Here is a 26647-nt window from a genome sequence, read left to right on the forward strand (position 1 = left end):
CGGCCATTAGTCCCCGCGCGGCGCGCCAGACTAAGAGGGCCCAGCAGAAGGACACCCACACTGCGGGCGCCGCTACCTCCAAAGCGGCGGCGGCCCGTCCGGGTAGTGGAGGGGGCAAGACCTCCAGCAGCGGGGGCAGGACAGGAAAATCCTCCAAGGCAGCACAAGGCAAGAGAGGCCAGGAAACGAGGGGACAGCAGGCCCAGCAGCGTCACCACCACCCCAGTGGCCAGGCGGCCAGGGGTAGCTCTACGCCGGTGGAAGAATCGGAGGAGGAGGATGTCGTGGACGCAGCGGAAGGATCCGGAGTGACGGCTGGCGGGGACTTGCGTCCAGAGCAGCCAGGTGAGGCCGGTTTAGCGGCTGTTAAAGCGTTAGCCTCTTTGCTGTGGGGTATGTGTGGGGGTGGTCCAGGGGGTGTGGGTGGGGTTCCCAGACCAGGTGAGCAACCACAAGGTGGGCAGGCCCAAGGGGTGCTGGGTGGGCCAATAGTATCGGGGGGTCCCGTGGGGTCTCTCTTCGCAGGGTCACAGGGGTCACCGGTGGGGGCGTGGGCCCCTCCGGTCCCAGGGTTGGTGATTCCGGGTGTGGGGTCTGGGGTTCCCACCGTTCCCCCAGCAGCGGCAGCTCCCCCTAGTTTGGTGCCACTAGCACAAGGGGTGGTTCAGGTAGCACCCCCTGTGGGGTTAGGAGCGGTCGGGGTTCAGGCCGAGGTCGCGGTACAGACGCAGGTTGTTGCGAGCGAATTGGCAAGTTCCCATGGGGCGGGTCAGGTGCGGTTGGCGGATGCGGCGCATGCAGAATTGTACGTTTGTTTTAATGGCCTCCTGGGTTCTCATTTGAAACAGGAGGTGAAGGAGCGTATTTGGAGAGGGGAGTATATCGAGATATTCTCGTTGCTGCCCCTTGAGAAGTTTAATTTAGATGAGGGGAAGCCAGACGAAAAGAAAAGAGAGGAGGAGCGGAGGTATAGGTTAATACCACGCACTTTCCAGAATTGGTTTCAGGCGTTCTCGACTCTGGCAAGTGTGATTGGAGAAAGGCAGCCGGAACACTGTTCTGCTTTGTTCGGGTATATGGACTCCATTGGGGAAGCCTGTCGGTCGTACGGGGGTAACGCATGGTTGCGTTACGATGAACAATTTCGGCAAACGAAAGCGGTGCGTCCGGAGGTTCGGTGGGACCACAAGGACATTACCCTGTGGATGCGGCTGATGATTCCTACCAGGGGCCCTCAGTCCTTTCTCGGGTCGGGCAGCGGGTCGGCTTCAGGCACCCAGCCAGCAAATAGAGGAAAAGGGGTTTGTTGGCAGTACAATGAAGGGTCCTGTCGTTTCGGGCACTCCTGCCGCTTTAAACATGAGTGCTCCTTTTGCGGAGGCTCGCATGCTGCGGCAAAGTGTTACAAACAGAAAAAGAACAAGTCCTCCGATTCTGGGTACAAAAGGGACGACGCCAGTGAGGGTGGCAGAGATGGCGGGGTTTCTAAGACGGTATCCTAAAGGGGAGGTGGCGGAGTTTTTGAGTTTAGGTTTTGAGGAAGGTTTTGTGATCCCGAGCAGTTGTTCGTTGCGTTCAGTACCCCCCTTTCGGAATTTGAAGTCCGCAAATGATCGCCCTGAAGTTGTTGATAAAAAGTTAGAAAAAGAGGTTGTTGCAGGTCGATTAGCGGGCCCTTTCCAATCCTGTCCATTGGAGGACCTAGTGGTATCACCGTTAGGGGTGGTCCCGAAGAAGGATCCGGGATCCTTCCGTTTGATTCACCATTTATCCTTTCCTCGTGGCTCGTCGGTTAATGATGGTTTGTCCAGCGATGACGTGTCAGTTGTTTACACGTCGTTTGACGAGGCTTTGAGCTGGGTTAGGCGTTTGGGTCAGGGCGCACTTTTAGCGAAGACAGACATTGAGTCCGCTTTTCGGTTGCTCCCGGTGCACCCGTCTAGTTTTAGGTTATTGGGATGTTTTTGGAAAGGTGAGTATTTCGTGGATAGGTGTCTTCCCATGGGGTGCTCCATTTCCTGCGCATATTTTGAACGGTTCAGTAGTTTCTTGGAATGGGTGGTGAAGGATGTGTCGGATGTTCAATCAGTCATCCATTACTTGGATGATTTTTTGTTCATGGGGGCGGCGAATTCTCCCGATTGCGCCTATGTGCTGGCCACTATGCGGCATGTTTGCGAGCGTTTCGGGGTTCCATTGGCGGAGGAGAAGACGGAGGGGCCGGCTACAGCATTGAAGTTCTTGGGCATTACCATTGATACGGTATCTATGGAATGCAGTTTGCCACAAGACAAGGTGGATGACCTCAGGGAGTCCATTTTGGCTGTTTTCAGGAGCAAGAAGGTTACTTTGAGGGAGGTGCAATCACTGGTGGGGAAGTTGAACTTCGCCTGCAGGATTATGCCCATGGGGCGGATATTCTGCAGGCGGTTATCCTTGGCAACAGCAGGAGTGTCCGCCTCGCATCACCGCATTCGGATGACTGCGGAGCTGCGGGCGGACCTGAAAGTGTGGCTTACATTTCTGGCAGAATTCAATTGCAGGGCCTTTTGGATGCAGGAAACGGTGAGTAACGGGGATTTAGATTTGTTCACCGACGCGTCGGGCTCCCAGGGCTTCGGGGCGTTCCTGGCGGGGCAGTGGTGTGCGGCCCCGTGGGATGCTTCGTGGATTGAGGCAGGCTTCACCTCCAACTTGGTCCTGTTGGAATTGTTCCCCATAGTAGTGGCACTACAAGTATGGGGTCAGCAGTTGACGAACAAACGAGTGAGAATTCATTGCGACAACATGGGAGTGGTGATGGCGATCAATAGTTGCTCGGCATCCTCTCTCCCGGTTATACGCCTACTGCGGCAGCTGGTGTTGGAATGCCTGCGGTTGAATACGTATTTGTTTGCTGTTCATATACCGGGGGTCGACAACGTGATTGCTGATGCCCTTTCTCGTTTTCAGTGGGACAGGTTCCGGGCTGCGGCTCCCACGGCAGAAGAGCGTGGGGTTCCTTGCCCATCCACGGCGTGGAAGATTCCCTTCGGGCCGTTTCCTGCATGATTGGGAGGTCGTTATCGGCGTCGTCATCAGCAGCGTACACGGTAATATGGAACACGTGGGACGCTTTGACGGCGCAGGTGGGGGGCTGCAATTCCGATGAGGACAGGCTGTGCTTGTTATTGTATTTTTTAGGGAATAATTTCGTGGAAGGGATTGGGGCTTCTGTGGTGGCAAAGAAATTATCGGCGTTGGCGTTTTGGTTCAAGATTAGGGGGCTTACGGATGTTACAAAGGATTTCAGGGTTCGACAGGCGTTAAAGGGTTATCGAGTAGGGGCTGTGCGCAGGGAGGCCAGGCGCCCGGTCACGTTTGATTTGCTGGGCAGGCTGGTAGGAGTTCTCCCTGGGATATGCTCGTCCACTTATGAGGTGGGTTTATTTAGAACAGCATTTGTCCTTGCTTTTTTTGGGGCTTTTAGGATTAGTGAGCTGGTAAGTCACAGTAAGGCAGGAGTGGGAGGCATCCTCGCAAAGCATGTCACGGTACACGGCGACTCCTTGGTTATTCATCTGCCACGCTCTAAAACCGACCAGGCGGGCAGGGGCAGGTCTATTACTCTTTTTCCGGTAGGCGGGCCTTTGTGCCCGCACGCGAACGTGGCTGGGTTTCAGGCAGGTCGGCCTTCCCAGGCTACGGTATTTTTGGTGCATCAGGATGGCATTCCCCTGTCAAGATTCCAGTTTGTGGCGTTATTTCGCAAATGTTTACGTTCATTGGGTCTTCCGCATTCCGAGTTCGCCTCCCACTCCTTCAGAATTGGTGCGGCTACTGAGGCGTCCCACTGGGGTTTAGGGGAGGAGGTTATCAAGCGCATTGGTCGCTGGGAATCACTGCGCTATAAATCATACATTAGACCCCATTTAATGTAGGGGGGGGGGGGGGGAGAGATGGGGCGGCCGACTACAAGAGTTGTTGCTGTCAGCTCGTTTTTTCTTGTTGCAGGTTCTCCGATTCATGTTTGGATCGTCGGCCACTCTTATGTGAGCAGGGGCGCCAGAAGGGCTGATGTAAGGCCCGAAGGTCGCCAGTTGGGATTTCCCCGGGATCAGGTTTGTATCCGCTGGTTGGGTTTCCCAGGAATGGTGTGGCCTGGCTTGCTGCCAGAGCTGCATAGGTTGGCAAGATTGGACAGGGCTCCGGACATCTTAGTGCTTCATGTTGGGGGCAATGCCTTGCCTCCAGGTCCACTCGGATCATCATTAAGGAAATTAAGTTTGATTTTCTGAGGATCAATTCCGTATTTCCAGAAGCGATCCTAGTGTGGTCTGATGTCGTGGCCAGGAAATATTGGAGGTTGGCGAATTCAGTTATAAAGGTGAATAAGGCTAGGATTAAGCTAAACAAGGAGGTGGGAAGATTTTTTGTGCGAAATGGTGGGTTAGCCATCAGGCACATGGAGTTGGAAGAAGACACTGGCGTGTTTCTCCGAAGAGATGGGGTACACCTCAACGAAATTGGAACGGACTTGTGGGCTCTCGGGATTGAGGAGGGGATACAGAGAGCTTTGAGGTTGGGGGCCTCAAGGGCATAAGGGTTCATGCCTTTCGTGGTGGAGGGGTAAAAGGGGGATCCGGAGGGTGGTTACGTTTGGAAGCGGATTTGCCGCGGGGCAAAATCCGGTTTGCTTAAGAGCACGACAAGAAAAGATGACTTTGGGGCATGCAGCTGTCCCCGAGCCGGGGCTCGCGGCTGGGGGCCGGTTACAAGGCTGCATGTCACGCGGGGGTTGTTTTGATACTCCAGTCGGTTACCTCCGGACCCCTGTACCCCAGCTCTCTGTGGATTGTTTGATATAGTGATTTATTGTTCCTTATATGATGTGTTTGGTTTATTGTTAATTGGGCTTAATAAAAGTTGGGCTGCTATGGCCTTAAATTATTCCAAAGTCAAGTAGTCCGCGTATTTATTATTAGGATAAGTGAAGGGGACAATATGTGTGTGTAATCAAAGTAGTGGTATAATAAGGGGGGAGTAGGCTCTACCATTATCAAGTAAGGGCCTGGAGCTGGAGCCAGCGTATGCGCAGGGCCCAGCATGATGGGGTAGCCGTTCTTCCCCTGGGGATTAGAGGGTTAAGGAGGTGGGTGTGTTCCAGGCTGGGCGGAGAGGAAAGCAGGGGTCTGCTGGGTAAGGCGGCAAGGGAAGGGGGCGGGGCAGTCCGTTAGTGTAGAGGAAGAAGAAGCTCCCTCCCTCCCTCCCTGTATGTTTTCTGTTTACTTCCTTTAGGTTTCGATTGTCATGGCAGTGGAGGGGTAAAAGGGGGATCCGGAGGGTGGTTACGTTTGGAAGCGGATTTGCCGCGGGGCAAAATCCGGTTTGCTTAAGAGCACGACAAGAAAAGATGACTTTGGGGCATGCAGCTGTCCCCGAGCCGGGGCTCGCGGCTGGGGGCCGGTTACAAGGCTGCATGTCACGCGGGGGTTGTTTTGATACTCCAGTCGGTTACCTCCGGACCCCTGTACCCCAGCTCTCTGTGGATTGTTTGATATAGTGATTTATTGTTCCTTATATGATGTGTTTGGTTTATTGTTAATTGGGCTTAATAAAAGTTGGGCTGCTATGGCCTTAAATTATTCCAAAGTCAAGTAGTCCGCGTATTTATTATTAGGATAAGTGAAGGGGACAATATGTGTGTGTAATCAAAGTAGTGGTATAATAAGGGGGGAGTAGGCTCTACCATTATCAAGATCAGCAGGGCCGCCAGGCAACTAGTATTGTTTAAAAGGAAATAAATATGGCAGCCTCCATATCACTCTCACCCCGGGATCACTTTAAATTACAGTTAGCTCCGCCCTTATCCGGTCATTGCCACGCCCATTTTTTGCCGCGGCGCTACGCGCCGCAGGTTCTATCCACACCCATTTTTTGCTGCAGCGTGCTTCGCGCGTCGTAGGTTATAGCCACGCCCATTTTTTGACGCGGCGCGCTTCGCGCGCCGCAGGTCAGGGGGGCCCACAATTGATATTTTGCACAGGGGCCCACTGCTGCCTGTGTCCGCCACTGCATCCTGCAGTTCCTTGCTACACAACTGATAAGTGCTCTGAGTCTCTGACCCTTGCCTCATGTGTGTCCCTCTCAGTATCCCCTCCCTGCCATGCTGTGTGTCCCTCTCCAGTGTCCCCTGCAATGCTGTGTGTCCCCATCTCCAGTGTCCCCTCCCTGCCATGCTGTGTGTCCACCACTCCAGTGTCCCCTGCCCTGCGATGCTGTGTCTCCCTCTCCAGTGCCCCCTGCTATGCTGTGTGTCCCCCTCTCCAGTGCCCCCTACCCTGCTGTGGGTCCCCCTCTCCAGTGTCCCCTGCCCTGCCATGCTGTGTGTCCCCATCTCCAGTGTACCTTGCTCTGCTGTGTCTTCCTCTCCAATGTCCCCTGCCATGCTGTGTGTCCCCCTATCCAGTGCCCCCTACCCTGCTGTGAGTCCCTCTCTTCAGTGTCCCCTGCCATGCTGTGTGTACCCCTCTTCAGTGTCCCCAGCCATGCTGTGTGTCTTCCTCTCCAGTGCCCCCTACCCTGCTGTGGGTCCCCCTCTCCAGTGTCCCCTGCCCTGCCACGCTGTGTGTCCCCATCTCCAGTGTACCTTGCTCTGCTGTGTCTTCCTCTCCAATGTCCCCAGCCATGCTGTGTGTCCCCCTATCCAGTGCCCCCTACCCTGCTGTGGGTCCCCCTCTTCAGTGTCCCCTGCCCTGCCATGCTGTGTGTCCCCATCTCCAGGGTACCTTGCTCTGCTGTGTCTTCCTCTCCAATGTCCCCTGCCATGCTGTGTGTCCCCCTATCCAGTGCCCTCTACCCTGCTGTGAGTCCTCCTCTTCAGTGTCCCCTGCCATGCTGTGTGTCCCCCTCTCCAGTGTCCCCTGCCATGCTGTGTGTCCCCCTCTCCCATATCTCCCAACTGTCCCTCTTTGGGAGCCCTGTCGCTCTTTCCTCCTCATTTGTCCCTTTCACAGAACTGATGAACAGACCTACTGAAAAATGTGTTAAATTGACTCTAAACTTTATACTCCTCATTTAAACTCATTTATTTCTTATTTCCATGTGTTATGAAGGAAAATGAACCAGGATAGAAAGGACCAGTGTAGTTTAAATTATAAAATGACATACTTTTCTTATGAACTCTTTATGGTATGCGTGACTAGGGGTGTGATGGGGCGTGATTAGGGGTGTGGCAGGGGTGTGGCTTAAGTGTCCCTCTTTCTCATCTCAAAATGTTGGGAGGTATGCTGTAATTCTTTATATATACAGGCTAATGTTATGTAGTTATTCTATTTAAGTTATACCTCGAGGAGGAGGTGTCACAACCTTATCTTATACTTCTGATGGTACCATTAATACTGTTTTTCAGATGGTCCATTATTTGTACATATTTTAGTTTTGTCAATATGTGCCTTGAGTCTATGACTCTAATCTTTATCTTCAAAACTGTTTGTACTGTTACCCTGTTTATTGTCTTTTGCAATAAAGCTTTAGTTAAAGAATTGTATGGGTAATAATTTGAGATGCAGAATTATTCTGCAATGTAACTGAGCGCTGTGAACAAGGCCTAACATTTTATTCACTTCAGGTGTCCTTTAAAACAGATCAGAACTAGACTTATTTTGAGAAACAGAATTTCTTTATATAATGTATCAATTTATGATTAGTACCTGCAAACCTTGTTAAAGCGGACCTGAACTCAGAATTTCCCTTCTGCTCTAAAAGATAAGCAACACAATAATAACCTTTACAGAAAAAAACATGTATTTGTTACAGCTGATACAAATCCTGCGATGTATCTACTTCCTGCTTTCATGAGGTTATCACCCTGTGTTTACAAATTAGCTGACACAGCTTAGAGATGAAATTGCACTGGTGATTAGTCAGAGATGAGGGGAAATTCGACAGGCTAAACTATCTAAATACATACAGGGTGCATTTCTGTCCTGTGCAAGAGTTCAGGTCCGTTTTTAGGGCTCTTTCACATTTGGACGTTGTGTTTTAGGGGACGTTAAGGTCGCATAACGTCCCCTAACGCAACGCATGGTGATGGTATTAGGAGGACGCTAGCGAGGAGCGTTAAGCAGCTCTTGGTGTGCCTTTTTTGTCCTACAGACTGCTGAGGCCATGTGATCGGAACACTCCGCATCACGTGATCCCGCCAGCCAATCAGCGGTCGCTCCAGGAAGTAAACACTGCAGTGCAGTGAATAATAATTAGCCATGTGGCTGGCCGCAATAGCGGACTCTCCCCTCCTCCTCTCCTGCACAAAACAATAAAAAAAAACAAATTACTGAGCATGTGCAAACAGTCTAACGCGGCTAAAACCACTTAGAACGCACAGCATGCTGCACTTTCATACAACGTCCAGCGTTACACTGTAATGCAACATGGGCACTGTGAACAGCCCACTGTGAAAGCAGGAAAGAAAATAGGGTAAATCGAGGTTTGTTTTTTACTGCTAAGCGAGAGAAAAGTCTGCACAAAATGTCACATTACTGTTCCGACATTGGAAAACAATGTCAATGTGACGGCCCAGCAGGTCTGTCTGACTCTCTGCCATGTTTAGAAAACTAATTTTGAGCTCTTATTCCATGTGGTGGATGTTTACGTTCCAAAATACAACCACCCGTGAGTGGCGAAAACATCGACCACACATCACTTGAGGACGATTCGTCACATTCATTTACTGTCTGTGCTTTTCCGTGACCTCCAGTGAACGGGGGCTGATGGCGTCTGTTACCGGGCGAGGGGTGTGAATTGGACGTCTGCCCGGCCGTACGGAGCTGCGGGCAAAGGCGATGTGGCAGAATTCACACTAATAACGCAGAATCTAATCAGCCTCAGCAGCGGCTCAGGCCTAATCCGAGAGCTGACAACACAAAGCCAATTCCTCTGGGTAAATCTATCTGCGTCCGTGCGTTCTGCATCCCCGCTAATTATGTCAATGGGCGAATATTGCAGAACGTGGACACAGGTATACGGTGGAGGCCGCAGACGTGGCGGAGTAATCGAGATATCCAGAACGCTTTATCTTCTGGCTAATGAGATGACTTCAGGAACAGATGATGATGTCGGAATGGGATTTTGGCTCCCCAGCCGTCTCCTAAACACAGGAGGCTTCTGTAATAAATTTAAGTGAGACTTCTGTGCTACATTATAGGACCTAATGTACCAGCTCTCAACCCGTCGATAAGCAAGTTCTGCTACCATCCTGTCTATACATGAGTTATCCGACTGACAGACGAGTGTTCCTGGATGACAAGAGCTCATCATTCTCTGGCTGTGGACTACAGCGCTGGATGTAAGGTTTTAATGGCCGTCATAGTGGACCATGTGACTGATGGAAGGCCCAGAAGAACCCCCAGGGGGCCATGTACCGTCTAGCTGGGTAGTGATTGATTTATCCAGGCAGACACAGTGCTGGTAAGAAGTTAGGGACGGGATGGCTGTACACAGCTCAGAACATCTCTGTAAGGCTAATTTCACTCCAAAAAGAAATTGAGTTCACTTGCAGAACAGCGGTAGCTCGCGCTTTGTCGCTTGTATTTTTCGGAATAAACTGCTGAAAACATGAATATAACCGTGCGGCCTTTATGGCGATGGCAAACGACCTTGCAAAACACATTTTTTTCTTTTAATGAATAGATTCACGCATTGTTTTTGTTTTATTAACCTGCAATAAAAAATAATATAATATACATTACCTTGGGAGTTTGCCTTTCCATCCAAGGCAGCTCCTGGTCCTGTGGTTAGAGCAGCCAGGACCTGTTGCTGACTTTAGGTTCTCTGGTCTCTGTAGCCCCACCAGTTTCACACAGACCACCAGCCATCGAATCAGATCCGCCAGCCACTGGATGACAAAGATCCGCCACCTGATTTAGGTACAAACAAAGCTCTGTATGCAGATACTGTTATATATTAGCATCAGCCACTACTACGGGGGCAAACCCAGGATTTTCAGGGGGGGGGGGGGGGGGATTCCTGAAAGGTCCCCCTCAGCCACGCACAATACAGTATAATAATATGGTAGGACATCACAATGCAATGTCCCATTCCCATCTAACTAACAGGATCTGACAGTTATTTCCTAAATGTCCGATCTACTCTCGACAACGGGATAGATCAGGAGCAGTTTGGATACAGATAATGAGGACAGATGACATTGCTAATGAAGGGGAAAGTGAAGCATTTACACAGCAGGGCACAGGGCTGTGCTCATACCTGACTCGGTTAAGTTCCCCAGAGCTGCTCCATGCTCTGTACACACACTGCTGCTCCATGCCTTGTACACACACTGCTGCTCCATGCTATGTACACACACTGCTGCTGCTCCATGCTCTGTACACACGCTGCTGCTCCATGCTCTGTATTCACGCTGCTGCTCCATGCTCTGTACACACACTGCTCTGTACACACACTGCTGCTCCATGCTCTGTACACATGCTGCTGCTCCATGTTCTGTACACACACTGCTGCTCCATGCCCTGTACAAACGCTGCTGCTCCATGCTCTGTACACATGCTGCTCTGTACACACACTGCTGCTCCATGCTCTGTACACATGCTGCTGCTCCATGTTCTGTACACACACTGCTGCTCCATGCCCTGTACAAACGCTGCTGCTCCATGCTCTGTACACACGCTGCTCTGTACACACACTGCTGCTCCATGCTCTGTACACATGCTGCTGCTCCATGCTCTGTACACACACTGCTGCTCCATGCCCTGTACACATACTGCTGCTCCATGCCCTGTACACACGCTGCTGCTCCATGCTCTGTACACACACTGCTGTTCCATGCTCCGTACACATGCTGTTGCTCCATGCTCTGTACACACGCTGCCGCTCCATGCTCTGTACACACGCTGCCGCTCCATGCTTTGTACACACGCTGCTGCTCCATGCTCTGTACACATGCTGCTGCTCCATGCTCTGTACACACGCTGCTGTTCCATGCTCTGTACAAACGCTGCTGCTCCATGCCCTGTACACACACTGCTGCTCCATACTCTGTACACACGCTGCAGCTCCATGCTCTGTACACACGCTGCTGCTCCATGCTCTGTACACACACTGCTGCTCCATGCTCTGTACACATGCTGCTGCTCCATCCAAAGATAACTGTGGTGGGGCAAGAAAGGAGGCAGTGCTGTGAGCGGCAGGATGCCTGCAGATATTCTTGTGTCTCAACTCGTGCCTGTCCCCAGACTGCACTGGCCCTGGTCTGAGTGGGGAATCTGGGCAGCTGTAATTCCCCCCCCCCCCCCCCTTGCTCCTGGCGTTCAGTATGATGCAGCCGGTCTGGACCCGGGTCCATAAAACCAAGGTGTGATGTGCTATAAATGACCCCAACTGTCAATAGCGCAAACAGGGATATCAAATTGATAGCCAGTGAGGTGATCAGCATGAAAAAAATCAATCAGACAAACTAAAGGATTGTACACAGGTCCAAGCAATCTGCCCAACTATCATCGAAACTTGGTCTATTAGAAGACAGTTGGGCGTGTGTACAGCTGGCAAAGAACAAGACGACCAGCCGATAACAGGTGGTTTGCCAGATCCATCCGGTGGATCAACCTGCACAACTAGCTTGCAGGTTGGCCATGTGTTTACAAGTAGATTGAACAACTTTGCTGTTTTTGAATGCGGACATCTTGTGCAGTTTGTTGTTTCGCTTGCTCACAAAGTATTTAAGTGAATTGGTTGGCTTGAGTTTACGTGCTTGTCGTGTAAACAACTTGTCATGCAGTTGGTCATGTTGTGTGGTTGGTTGTGCATTATGTTGGACGTATGTATATGAGCCTTATCATATTGGCCTGTAGCCCTGAACAGTGTAGGCAGAGGTGTGTATACAGTGGGTTGCAAAAGTATTCGTCCCCCTTGAAGTTTTCCACATTTTGTCATATTACTGCAACAAACATGAATCAATTTTATTGGAATTCCACATGAAAGACCAACACAAAGTGGTGTACACATGAGAAGTGGAATGTAAATCATACATGATTCCAAACATTTTTTTCAAATAAATAACTTCAAAGTGGGGTGTGCATAATTATTCAGCCCCCTTTGATCTGAGTGCAGTCAGTTGCCTATAGACATTGCCTGATGAGTGCTAATGACTAAATAGAGTGCACCTGTGTGTAATCTAATGTCAGTACAAATACAGCTGCTCTGTGAGGGCCTCAGAGGTTGTCTAAGAGAATATTGGGAGCAACAACACCGTGAAGTCCAAAGAACCCACAAGACAGGTCAGGGATCAAGTTATTGAGAAATTTAAAGCAGGCTTAGGCTACAAAAAGATTTCCAAAGCCTTGAACATCCCACAGAGCACTGTTCAAGCGATCATTCAGAAATGGAAGGAATATGGCACATCTGTAAACCTACCAAGACAAGGCCAACCACCTAAACTCACAGGCCGAACAAGGAGAGCGTTGATCAGAAATGCAGTCAAGAGGCCCATTGTGACTCTGGACGAGCTGCAGAGATCTACAGCTCAGGTGGGAGACTTTGTCCATAGGACAACTATTAGTCATGCACTGTACAAAGTTGGCCTTTATGGAAGAGTGGCAAGAAGAAAGGCATTGTTAACAGAGAGCATAAGAAGTCCCGTTTGCAGTTTGCCACAAGCCATGTGGGGGACACAGCAACCATGTGGAAGAAGGTGCTCTGGTCAGATGAGACCAAAATGGAAGTGTTTGGCCAAAATGCAAAACGCTATGTGTGGCGGAAAACTAACACTGCACATCACTCTGAATACACCATCCCCACTGTCAAATATGGTGGTGGCAGCATCATGCTCGGGGGTGCATTTCTTCAGCAGGGACAGGGAAGCTGGTCAGAGTTGATGGGAAGATGGATGGAGCCAAATACAGGGCAAACTTGGAAGAAAACCTCTTGGAGACTGCAAAAGACTTGAGACTGGGGCGGAGGTTCACCTTCCAGCAGGACAACGACCCTAAACATACAGCCAGGGCAACAATGGAATGGTTTAAAACAAAACATATCTATGTTGGAATGGCCCAGTCAAAGTCCAGATCTAAATCCAATCGAGAATCTGTGGCAAGATCTGAAAACTGCTGTTTACAAACGCTGTCCATCTAATCTGACTGAGCTGGAGAAGAATGGGCAAGGATTTCAGTCTCTAGATGTGCAAAGATGGTGGAGACATACCCTAAAAGACTTGCAGCTGTAATTGCAGCAAAAGGTGGTTCTACAAAGTATTGACCCAGGGGGCTGAATAATTACGCACACCCCACTTTGCAGTTATTTATTTGTAAAAAATATTTGGAATGATGTATGATTTTCGATCCACTTCTCACGTATACACCAATTTGTATTGGTCTTGAATGTGGAATTCCAATAAAATTGATGCATGTTTGTGGCAGTAATGTGACAAAATGTGGAAAACTTCAAGGGGGCCGAATACTTTTGCAACCCACTGTAGATATATGCACCAAGCAGCTTAGGCCCAGGCAGTGTGTGATAAAAGTGAACAAATGAAATGCTAAATATCGGAATTCACTTCTCTGTCCTCCGCTGTAGCCTGACCTGTTGTTCAGCTAAAAGAGTTCCAGATTGCCCAGCAAGCTTGTGGTGAACCAGAACTCCTAGGAGTGTATAAGGGGCTGAAAGAGATCAAAATGCCTCCTTACTAAAATGGAAGTTTGCTTTCTTAAAACAGAAGTTATTTGCGATTATTCAGGATGGAGTGAGCTCTGAGGTGTCCCACAATGCATCACTGCTGAATATGCAAATCATTTCTTTGCTGTCCATGTACGATAGCCACACCTCCAGAACTGCTGGAATGCAATGATGTGTCAGCTTGTTAACAGGGGTGCAGCTAAGGTTTTTGTGGCCCCAAGCGGACTGTAGGAAGTGGCCCTATCCTGTGTCGCGCGAAGCATGGGTGTGGCTATCTCGCATAAGTGGGCGTGGCCATGACATGTGGGTGGAGCTGGAGGGTGGATTGGGGCGGGGCTGTTTGCGAGGAAAATGGATGTGGGGGTGATTGAGGCGCGCGCAGCACGCCGCGCCGAAAGATGGATTTAGCCATGACATTGTATGGGCGGAGCTTAACCGTAGCACAGCAAATATAGCCAACTATGACCATTAAATAATAAATCCAGCAACAGTTACCCCAGACACCAGAAAATAAAAACGCAATTTGTGCAACATTTCAGCAGAAAACAAACGCAATTTGTGCAACATTTCAACAGAAAACAAACAGAATTTGGGCCACATTTCAGCAGAAATCAAACGCAATTTGGGCACATTTTCAGCAGAAATCAAACGCAATTAGGGCCACATTTCAGCAGAAATCAAACACAATTTATGTACATTTTCAGCAGAAATCAAACGCAATTAGGGCACATTTTCAGCAGAAATCAAACGCAATTAGGGCACATTTTCAGCAGAAATCAAATGCAATTAGGGCACATTTTCAGCAGAAATCAAATGCAATTAGGGCACAGCTCAGCAGAAATCAAACGCAATTAGGGCACATTTTCAGCAGATATCAAACGCAATTAGGGCACATTTTCAGCAGAAATCAAACACAATTAGGGAACAGTTCAGCAGAAATCAAACGCAATTAGGGCACAGTTCAGCAGAAATCAAACACAATTAGGGCACAGTTCAGCAGAAATCAAACACAATTAGGGCACAGTTCAGCAGAAATCAAACACAATTAGGGCACAGTTCAGTTCAGCAGAAATCAAACACAATTAGGGAACAGTTCAGCAGAAATCAAACACAATTAGGGAACAGTTCAGCAGATATCAAACGCAATTAGGGCACATTTTCAGAGCTGCAAAAAGAAAAGAATTTACTCACCTGGCACTGGCAGTCTTCTCTCCCCGTCTCCTCTCCTGGCCGGCTCCTCAGGCGCGCAGTTCCCACGGAGCTCCCTCCCTCCTCCAATCTCCCGCGCTGATTGAATCAGGGCTACGGGAAGATGGCCACCCGAAGCCCTGTACTGGAGGCATAAATAGTCTCCAGAGCATGGCTTCGGCGGCGGCCATCTTCCCGTAGCCCTGCCCTGCTCTGCCAGCCCCGCGGGGCTGCGGGAAAACAGTGACGTCACGCCGACGTCACTGAGCCGCCGAGGCCCCTACGATCTTGAGGCCTCAAGTGGCCGCTTGGTTCGCTTTATGCCTCACGGCGCCCCTGCTTGTTAATATAACAGAGCCACACTAATCCAACATGCATACAGACTGTTTCGGATTTATTGATCCTCATCAGTACTGCATGGCATTGGTTAAAGGGAAGGTTCAGGGATGCTGTGAAAAAAATAAAAATCCAAATCCACTTACCTGGGGCTCCCGGTCTCCTCCGGTGGCGCGCCCGACCTGGCCAGGCCGGCTCCCAGGTCGGGCTCTTCTGCGCTCCAATGTGCGGCTCACTGGTGCGCGCTGACGTCATCGGACGTCCTCCGGGCTGTACTGCGCAGGCTCAGAACTACTGAGCCTGCGCAGAACAGCCCGGAGGACGTCCGATGACGTCAGCGCGCACCAGTGAGCCGCACATTGGAGCGCAGAGAGCCCGACCTGGCAGCCGGCCTGGCCAGGTCGGGCGCGCCACCGGAGGAGACCGGGAGCCTGCGGAGCCGCGACGAGGGCACCTCCTGCCTGCCACAGGCTGGAGGAAGCCCCAGGTAAGTGGATTTGGATTTTTGTTTTTTTCACAGCGTCCCTGAACCTTCCCTTTAATGTGGCTCTATGGGGTAGGACTTGAAACACCCAGAGTTACAGATTACCCAGCAAGCTCATGGTGAACCAGAACACCTAGAATTCAAGTGTGTAAGGGGCTGAAAGAGACCAAAAAGGGTCCTTACTGAAATGCTATGGAAAACGGAGCTCAGAGCTCCTACCTGAATAATTGCAAGTACCTTCTGTTTTGCTCAGCTATCAGAAAAACAATTAGCTTATAACTAACACAAAACACCCAGCTTCTTACAGGGGGCTCGGGTGCTAGGGGGCCCGCTCCTGTGTAAATGCAGAGCAGCAGTAGAGCCATGCATTACATACTGGGAGGCGGGACCTCTCCTTCGCTATCCTCTTCACAATACAAGCGCCATACAGTAGACATCTAAGGCAGCTTTCGCATTTATCCTTGAGCTTTCTTGACGCTTTTCTTCATATTTGCGATTCTGCATTATGTAATTTTTCCAGGTTCTAATCATCTTTTGTTTGTGTGCTTTTTTATGCAAATTTTCAGCAGGCAATTTTTTCATGCATAACAAAGTAATAATTTGATCATTTAAATGAAATGTACCTACCCGTATTTTTCGGACTATAAGACGCTCCAGACTATGAGACGCACCCAGGTTTAGATGACAAAAACTAGGGGAAAAAAAATACTAAACCTGGTGAATCTATAGTGCAGGGGTGTCTTGTAGACCTTTTTCCCCAAAGCTGTCCCTGTCTAAGCTTCAGTGCCCAGCTCCACTAACCCCTGCTGCCCCCACCAGCCAGACTAAGTACCCTACACTAACCTCTGATGCTCCACACCAGTAACATTGCACTAAACTATGTTACACTTATCCCTGATGCACCACACCAATTACTACACTACACTAACCCACCCCTGCTGCCCTACACTACACGACACTAGTCCCATGTCACCACCACTACACACTACACCACCTCTGCTGCCTTATCAGTAACACTACACTACATGAAACTAACCCCTGCCTCCCCCACCAGCTACACTAACTAAACATTACAACTGCAAAGTGGATGATCTCATCTATCCAGGTGTCCATCCACACACTCTGTCCTTTTCCAGCAGCACGATCCAAGCACCTCAGCATACCAGCTGCTGTCTTCCAATCTCTCTGTACTGGCAGTGGTTGGAGCAGAAGAGAAAAAGTGCGTCTTATAGTCCGAAAAATATGGTAATTAAGTTGTACTCAAGGCAAACTTCAGAGCAAGAACACACTTACGCCATCCTCTGGACCACTGTTGCCACTCGCAGACCCCCAAATGAAATCAGACAAGATCATGTCAGATTTCAGATCCAGGACACAATCCTCTTCATGACCGAGCAGTTCTGTGCTACCGGCCCGTGCATGAAGAGAAGCTCGGCCCGGATCATTTGGAGGATCCTGGGGAGCGGCTCTGTGCTACCTTGCAGACATGGCAGCGCCCGTGCATGAAGAGGACCTCGGCCCAGATCATCCCAGAGGGGCCCGACGAGCGGCTCCGTGCTACCATGCAGGTGTGGTAGCGCCCGTGCATAAAGAGGAGCTCGGCCCGGATTATCTGAAGGGTCCCGACGAGCGACTCTGTGCTACCTTGCAGGCGTGGAAGCTCCCATGCATGAAGAGGAGCTCGGCCCGGATCATCCCGGAGGGTCCCGGCGAGCGGCTCCATGCTACTGTGCAGGTGTGGCAGTGCCCGTGCATGAAGAGGAGCTTGCCCCGGATCATCTGGAGGATCCTGGGGAGCGGCTCCTTGCTACCGTGCAGACGTGGAAGCTCCTGTGCACCAAGAAAAGCACAGCCCGGATCATCCAGAGGGTACTGGGTAGTGGCTCCGTGCTACCGTGCAGATGTGGCAGCGCCCGTGCATGAAGAGGAACTCGGCCTGGATCATCTGGAGGGTCCCGGGGAGCGGCTTCGTGCTACTGTGCAGGTGTGGAAGCTACTGTGCATCACGAAGAGCACAGCCCGGATAATCCAGAGGGTCCTCCTGGCGAGCGGCTCCGTGCTACCATGCAGACATGGCAGTGCCTGTGCATGAAGAGGTGCTCGGCCTGGATCATCTGGAGAGTCCTGGGGAGTGGCTCCGTGTTTTCGTGCAAGCGTGGCAGTACCAATGCAAGAAGAGGAGCTCGGCCCAGATCATCTGGAGGGTCCCGGGTATTGGCTCCATGCTACCGTGCAGACAGGCAGCTCCCGTTCTTGAAGCGGTGCTCGGCCCGGATCATCTGGAGGGTCCCGGGCAGCAGCTCCGTGCTACCGTGCAGGCAGGCAGCACCTGTGCATGAAAAGCAGTGGTGGCGCATTGAAATTCGCAATTACACATCGTAATCGTATTGTGAAATTTCAGAGAAAATTGTAATTCATTTCATATGTAATAGTAATATTTCATAATTTTGCGTAATTTTTCACGTAATTTTCGCACACACTTTCATGAAATTTTGTGCCAAATTTAGCGGTTAATAGCAAAGGCCCCATACATGCTATTGCTACCAAAATTGCTACATATATTAAGGAGAATATTGGGTACAAGTCAAAAAAAGATTTTTTCAAAAAAACCTTGTAATTTTTGAGAAAAAATTTAAAATATGCAAATGTTTTCTAAACTTGTCATTTTTTTGTTTAAAAAACATGTTTTCTTTGCATTTTTTAAATCGATTTTCTCAAAAACTACAAGGTCTTTTTGGAAAATTCTTTGAAAAACACGCTGCAGGCATGGCAGAGCCCATGGATAAAGAGGAGCTTGGCCCGGATCATCTGGAGGGTCCCGGAGAGGGGCTCCGTGCTGCCGTGCAGGCACGGCAGCACCAATGCATGAAGAGGAGCTCGGCCCAGATCATCCAGAGGGTCCCAGGTTGCGGCTTTATGCTAACGTGCAGGCGTGGCAGTGCTCAAGCATGAAGAGGAGCTCGGCCTGGATCATCCAGAGGGACCCAGGGAGCGGCTCCATGCTACCATGCAGACATGGCAGCGCCCATGCATGAAGAGGAGCTCGGCCTGGATCATCCGGAGGGTCCCGGGGAGTGGCTCCATGCTACCGTGCAGGCGTGGCAGCTCCCATGCATGAAGAGGAGCTCGGCCTGGATAATCCGGAGGGTCCTGGTGAGCGGCTTTGTGCTACCGTGCAGGCGTGGCAGCACCAATGCATGAAGAGGTGTCTCGGCCCGGATCATCTGGAGGGTCCTGGTGAGCGGCTCTGTGCTACCGTGCAGGCGTGGCAGCATCAATGCATGAAGAGGTGTCTCGGCCCGGATCATCTGGAGGGTCCTGGTGAGCGGCTCTGTGCTACCGTGCAGGCGTGGCAGCATCAATGCATGAAGAGGTATCTCGGCCCGGATCATCTGGAGGGTCCTGGTGAGCGGCTCTGTGCTACCGCGCAGGCGTGGCAGCATCAATGCATGAAGAGGAGCTCGGCCCCGGATCATCCGGAGGGTCGCGGTCAGTGGCGACACGGGAGAGGAGGACACGGGAAGCCTCTATAGGATCCAGAGGCGTCCTTCTTCTTAGGAAAGTATCTGTTTTGTGGACCTCATGTTCACAATATCTTGCATTTGTTTTTTGCATTGCTAATTTGACCATTTGCAATTCCCATTGATATGCGAAGCACATGTCCATTGCAAAGAAAAGCATACATGCTGGCCAATTTTTTTCTGCAGAATATTCACAATTGGAGATGGCTCGAACCTCTGATTTTCAGCTCGCGAACCTCGAACGCATTAGACTTCAATGGGGAGGCGAACTTTGAAAACTAGAAACATTTATGCTGGCCACAAAAGTGATGGAAAAGATGCTTCAAGGGGTCTAACATCTCAATTTTTGCATGGCGGAGTGGGATACACACCAAAAGTCCTGGGGAAAAATCTGGATTTGACGCACAGCAGCATTTTAAGGGCAGAAATCACATTGCATGCTAAATTGGAGGCCTAAAGTGCTTTAAAACATCTTGCATGTGTATACATCAATCAGGGAGTGTAATTAGTGTACTGCTTCACACTGACAGACCAAGCAAAGCAAACAGCTGTTTGTGTAGTGACGGCCGTGCTGGACTGGTGCGCACCATGGCGAGATTGCTCTTCCTCAGTCATATCAGGTAATGTCTGACTGCCTTATCAACTTTCGATGGTTCTTTCTCTACCATTGTTAAAGCTTACATCTATTTTATTTAAATTACTTTTTCTGCTGGCTGTTCAGTACCTTTAACGAGAATGTGTTATGGAGGGCAAGTCTGCCATTCATTCAACTGTGAAACTTTCGATGGTACTTTCTCAGTACCATGGTGACCATGGGTAATGGCCGGGGAATCAGGGTTCAATTCCAGTCCGGAGTGGGAGATGAGAACAGGCTACCACCACACATCCAAGGAAGGCAGCAGGCACGCTGTGGGCAAAGGAGCAGGAACGGCTACCACCACACATCCAAGGAAGGCAGCAGGCATGGCACGCAAGTCCAGACTCAGGGAGGTAGTGACGAAAAATAACAATACAGGAGGACTCTTTCGAGGCACTGCTGTATATGAGACGAATAAACTTTAAATCCTTTAACGAGAATGTGTTATGGAGGGCAAGTCTGCCATCCATTCAAGTGTAAGGTATGCACTGCCAGGTATAATACAATGTGCAGTCACATACAGCAGTGAAAGGTATGCAGTGACTGAAAACAGCTGTTTGTGTAGTGATGGCCGTGCTGGACTGGTGCGCACCATGGCAGGTGATGGCGGCTTTCCAGCCCATATGGTCGCCGGGCTGAGGTAGCTCAATGACAGAACAGTGACTCTCCAGCTGATCGAATTTGGTCTGTCCACAACGAAGCAACGACCTTATTATCTTGGGTGTGCCCCTCCCCCCCCCCCTTCATATAGCCGGCGGTCATTGCTTCATTGTGATACGCAAGCCCCTTCACGGCGGCAAGGTAACGATCACAAAGGGGAATTGACACATGTACATGCCTTTTGTTTTGTTGATGCAGCTGCAGTGCAGCCAGAAAAATAAGGCAGGCATGTTCACGTACCAGAAAAATTATTATAGCGGCCGCTGAAAATTCAGGGATCCGCCTGGAGCCCTGGACCCTGTTGGTGGTGGCAGAGAATGCAGTCAAGCGGCCTGCAGGCAGAGATGCTGTGTGGGGAGCGACTTAGTCTTGGGGCAGGCAGCCAGTCACACGGCATGCAGGCAGAGATGCTGTGTGTGGGGACTGACTGACACACAGGTACCGTGAACAGGTGCAGTGACTTGTGGTATATAACAATGCATGCGCTCATGTAGGTAGGTGCACTGAACAGGTAGGTATGCAGTGATTGGTATTACAAATGTGCAGCTGTCACACACACACACAGGTACCGTGAACAGGTGCAGTGACTGGTGGTATATAACAATGCATGCGCTCATGTAGGTAGGTGCACTGAACAGGTAGGTATGCAGTGATTGGTATTACAAATGTGCAGCTGTCACACACACACACAGGTACCGTGAACAGGTGCAGTACTGGTGGTATATAACAATGCGTGCGCTCACATAGGTAGGTGCACTGAACAGGTAGGTATGCAGTGATTGGTATTACAAATGTGCAGCTGTCACACACACACACACACAGGTACCGTGAACAGGTGCAGTGACTGGTGGTATATAACACTGTGTGCTCTCATGTAGGTAGGTGCACTGAACAGGTACGTATGCAGTGATTGGTATTACAAATGTGCAGCTGTCACACACACACACAGGTACCGTGAACAGGTGCAGTACTGGTGGTATATAACAATGCGTGCGCTCACATAGGTAGGTGCACTGAACAGGTAGGTATGCAGTGATTGGTATTACAAATGTGCAGCTGTCACACACACACACACACACACACACACACACACACACACACACACACACACACACAGGTACTGTGAACAGGTGCAGTGACTCGTTATATAGAACACTGCATGCGCGCACGTAGGTAGGTGCACTGAACAGGTAGGTATGCAGGGATTGGTATTACAAATGTGCAGCTGTCACACACACAGGTAGTCACTGAATGCTGGGCCTGGCAGTGGCACAGTAGGAATTACCAAGGGGCCAAGGGCCAGCTAAGACTGACTGACAGGGTTGTATATGCAACACAAGTGTCTGTGGGACACACACACACACACACACAAAAATAGATCACAAGAACAACATTAGCTCTCAAAAGAGCTGTTGAGGGCTGCTTTTTAGCAGTATCAGCAAGAAGCAAGCTAACAAGCCTAACACAAGAGTCTAAGCCTAAGGACTTTCCGCATAGAAACGGATATTAATGTTTTCTAATGGCCTCGTTCACATGTATGCGTATGAGACGCATACGTTTCTCATCCGCATTGCTGCACGCAGTTCTGTGTGTCACGCATAGAAACGGACGCAATGAAAGTCTATGGACGCGTATCAAAAACGCGTACTATTGCGTTTTTAGCGTACGTTTCCCTCTGCGGTTCCCATAATTCTTTTTTTTTCCTGGGTCACGTGTGTGTGCAAAATGCAATAGAAAACGCATTTGAACGCAAGAAAAACGCACGCGTTTTTCAACTTGCGTTTCTTTGAATTTATACGCGTTCTACAAACGCTGACAGTCTGAACAAGCCCTTACTAAGCTTTCCCTATATCTACAGCAGGTTCTCACACAAGAGCCTAACTAAGCTTTCCCTATGTCTACAGCAAGTTCTCTCCCTTCTCTAATTACTGCAGCCACACGAGTGAGTGAAAAGGCTGACGCTGCCTGCCTTTTATAAAGGGGGGGGGGGGGGACAGGGGCTCCAGGAGGGGTTGTAGCCTGATTGGCTACCCTGTGTCTGCTGTGATGTAGAGGGTCAATGTTGACCCTAATGATGTAGTATAGGGGGCGGGTCGAACTCGGATATAGTTCGTGGTTCACCGCGAACGCGAACCACCGAAGTTTGCGCGAATAAGTTCGCGTGCAAACCGTTCAGGCCATCTATATTCACATTGCCACTGACTGGCGTTAGATGTGCGGCAACCGCATATTTAAATTGCGCACACATTCTTTATAAATTCCGTGAAAGGGGCCTTAAAGGACAACTGAAGTGAGAGGAATATGGAGGCTGCCATAATTTTACCTCTTAAACAATTCACCTTACCCGGCAGCCCTGCTGATTTATTTGGCTGCAGTAGTGTCTGAATAAAACCAGAAACCAGCATGCAGCTAATCTTGTCAGATCTGACAATAATGTCAGAAACATCTGATCTGCTGCATCCTTGTTCAGGGGCTATGGCTAAAAGAATCAGATGCAGAGGATCAGCAGGACAGCCAAGCAATTAGTATTACTTAAAATGAAATAAATATGGGAGCCTTCATATCCCTCTTTTTTACAGTTGTCCTTTAAAAACAGCATTTGGGAAAAATTATTTTAAAGGAAACCTAAAGTGAAAGTAGTGTGTCCAGTTTACCTGGGGCTTCTTCATCCCCCTGTAATCCTCCTGGTCCCCCGCAGTTGTTCTGCTCTGCTCCATTCAGCTGCTGTCCCCTCTGAAAGTGGGATGCTATGGGTGCTGGGCAATGCACCTCCTTGATTGTGCAGGCGTGGCTGGGAACGCTCTACACTTGCGCTATTCATTAAAAATGGCAACTGTGCATGTGGCGAATGCTCCCGGCCATGGAGGAGGTGCCTGGCCAAGGCTGTGCGTGCACAATAGCCCGCGTCACAATGACACAATGACGAGGGACCAGGAGGAATACGGGGCTGGGAGGTGCCCCAGTTTAGTTAAAGCATCAGGGACAGCAATACTACCCCAGGAAAAAAACCACATATATAAGTAGATAAATACTTGTTCTACTTACATAACATATGTATTGTGCTGTCAACATTTTGATTTCAGTGAATTTGATAGCTTAAATAAAGAACAAACTGATCCAGGCATATTCCATCTTTACTGCCTCTGACTGAAGCCAATCCTGATGTCATTTCCTCCCTTACTCTTCTTTTCCCCTAGAAACTGCACTGTCATATCTAGCTTTCTTTGTAAACATATGTGAGCACAGCGTAGATCGTATTTCAGCAGATTTTACAGAGGTTTGAGGTGTATTTCCCTTCTCAGCTTTATATCACACTGAACTGCCCTCAGGCAATCAGTGAGGAGCAGGAATGTGGGAGGGGAGATAACAAGCTTCCCTCTCTTCGGCAATGTAGATAAGCCAGGCTAACTGAGATAAGATTCATTACAGCAGAAACACGTATGATTATATTGGAATGCTTGCAATGCAGACTGCATGTAGACTTATGCAGGCTGCATAATAAGCACAGTGGGTAAATGGAATCTGAGTTTGTGGCTGACGATCCCTCTTTAAATTGGCCACCTTTGTTTCTTTTTAGAAACAAAGGAACCCTTTAAAAACAACAAACATATGCATGTAGTACCACCATTTAATAACATGCACAATGGCAACCTTAATCTGATTTTGATACAAAGCATAGAAAAAATGAAAAGCCACTTCATGGGATTGACATTCTTAATTTGTTGTGTAAAAGAGAAGTATATTGGAATACTGGGATGCCCAGTGGAATTAGGGAAGAATAGCAGGTGAGCTATTTCTATGAATAATGCCTCTCTGATCAGTTTGACATATGATGTCTATTTAATGATTGCTTCTTGTTTTATCTCCCTTTTCATCTTGGCTGTAAGGGGCTCTTGTGCAATTGTCTACAATGCATGCCTACTGATGAGACTATCCCAGTTGGGGTAGTTAATGGATTACTCCTGCATGAGTGACATTTGCATTGTGTGCATAGGAGATTGGCTACTTTCCTGCTATCCGATGACGAAGCACCAGGGGATGACGAAACATGGCAGATGCACAGTGGCGGACTGGCCCGGGGGGAGGGGGGGCGATTGCCCCCCGGGCCGCCTCCTGTCCCTTGCATCAGGGCCGCCAAGGGCTGAATCTTACATTTGCATTTTGCAGAAGCGGGTGGCCCTTCTCCCGAACAGCTACTATTCTGGCTGCTGCTAAGACTGGCTGCTAGGCAACAGAGATCCCACCCCTTGCCTGCAGACACAGCCAGCCAGTGAGGAGGAGAAGAGAGCAGCGTCGCCTCCAGCGCGTCATTTGAAAGGGCAGAGACAGCCTGAGTATTCCAGTGCTGCCTGATGTCTCTCCCTGCCGAGTGTCTCCCTCAATCCCAGCCTCCTGCCTCTTGTAGCTGGGAAGGACAAGGAGGCTGACAGTGGCAGAGTCTACAGACCAGAGTCACTTTGTAAGCCGACACTTCCTCTGCTTTTCCTTTGTTATGCTTTGAACAGGCCAGTTCTGAACACACTAGCCAGGCATTCCACTGTCTGATGTATTCATGTAACCCTTTCACTGCTGCCTGCTGGACTGGTATTAGCTTATATAGCTTTTTGCAGCACTTTCTATTTAAAGGGAAACTTAAGTAAAAAAAAAAAATTTACTCACTTGGGGCATCCCTCAGCCCCCTGAAGCTGTAAGGTGCCCTCGCAGCCTCGCTCCGATCCTCCTGTCCCCACCGGCGGCTACTTCCAGGTTCGGCGACAGCCGCCGACAGGCTGGAAACGCGAGTGATTTTCCACGTTCCCAGCCGCTATATCACCCTCTATGCTGCTATAGTGTATAACATATACGCTATAGCAGCATAGAGGGTGATATAGCGGCTGGGAACGCGGAGAATCACTCGCGTTCCCAGCCTGTTGGCGGCTGTCGCCGAAACCCGGAAGGCAAGGGCACCATACAGCTTCAGGGGGCTGAGGGATGTCCCAGGTGAGTAAAAATCATTTTTTTTTTACTTAAGTATCCCTTTAAGTCATGCATATTTATATATACTACTTTGGCTGCATACTGATATATTGTACTACCTCAATAGCACTTACCACTTTACTTAAAGAACTTCTGATGTGAAGTAGAAAATCTATCTTTTACTCACCTGGGGCTTCTTCCATCCCCGCTACAGCCGTCTCAGTCCCTCGCTGCAGCCCCGGTCCTCCTACGTGTCCCCTCTGGCTGTCCGCAATGATGGTGACCCGCTGCTGGGGTCAGCTCTTCTGCGTCTGTCCACATCATCTGGCGCATATTGTGCCTGTGCAATAGTTGTGCGCAAGTGCAGTATGCGTGAGATGACATAGACACGCAGGCACAGAAGAGCCGACCCCACCAGCGGGTCGCCATCATTGCGGACAGCCAGAGGGGATACCAAGGAGGACCGGGGCTGCAGCGAGGGACTGAGACGGCTGCTCGGGGAGGGAAGAAGCCCCAGGTGAGTACAAAATAGATTTTTTACTTTGCATCGTAAGTCCTTTATTAAGGCTTTATTAAGTACAAGGTATTAGTACAACTGGATGATGCATCGGAAGTCCTTTAAAGGAAACTTGGGTTCAGGGCCGAGCCTGGGCGGGTGCTGCGGGTGCAAGGCACCCAGGCGCCTGCCTCTGAGAGGCGCCGCCCGGCCGCTGCTCTCCCCCTGTGGCCGCCGGCGCTCGCTCCCTCGCTCCCTCCCTCCCTCTCTCTAGCCGCCGTGTCAGACCTCGATCAGGCGGGCGGGCGCTAGGACCTAGCACGCCGCACTGATATGCGGAAGTGACATCACTTCCGCATATAGAGCGGGTGCGTCCGGACTCCGGCGCCTTCTCACTGGTCGGGTCGCCCGCTGATTGAGGTCTGAAGCTGCTTCAAGGTGAGGGGGGAGCGGCGGCGGCGGCGGCGGCGGCGGGAGGAGGGGAGGGTTGGGTGCGCTCCTCTCACTCACTACCTAAACGAGGACCCTATACACCCTGGCTACATATACTGGTCACATATACCCCCTGGCTACATATACTGATCACATATACCCCCTGGCTACATATACTGATCACATATACCCCCTGGCTACATATACTGGTCACATATACCCCCTGGCTACATATACTGATCACATATACCCCCTGGCTACATATACTGATC

This window comes from Hyperolius riggenbachi, chromosome 12 (assembly GCF_040937935.1).
Source record: "Hyperolius riggenbachi isolate aHypRig1 chromosome 12, aHypRig1.pri, whole genome shotgun sequence".
In the NCBI taxonomy this organism is placed as follows: Eukaryota; Metazoa; Chordata; class Amphibia; order Anura; family Hyperoliidae; genus Hyperolius; species Hyperolius riggenbachi.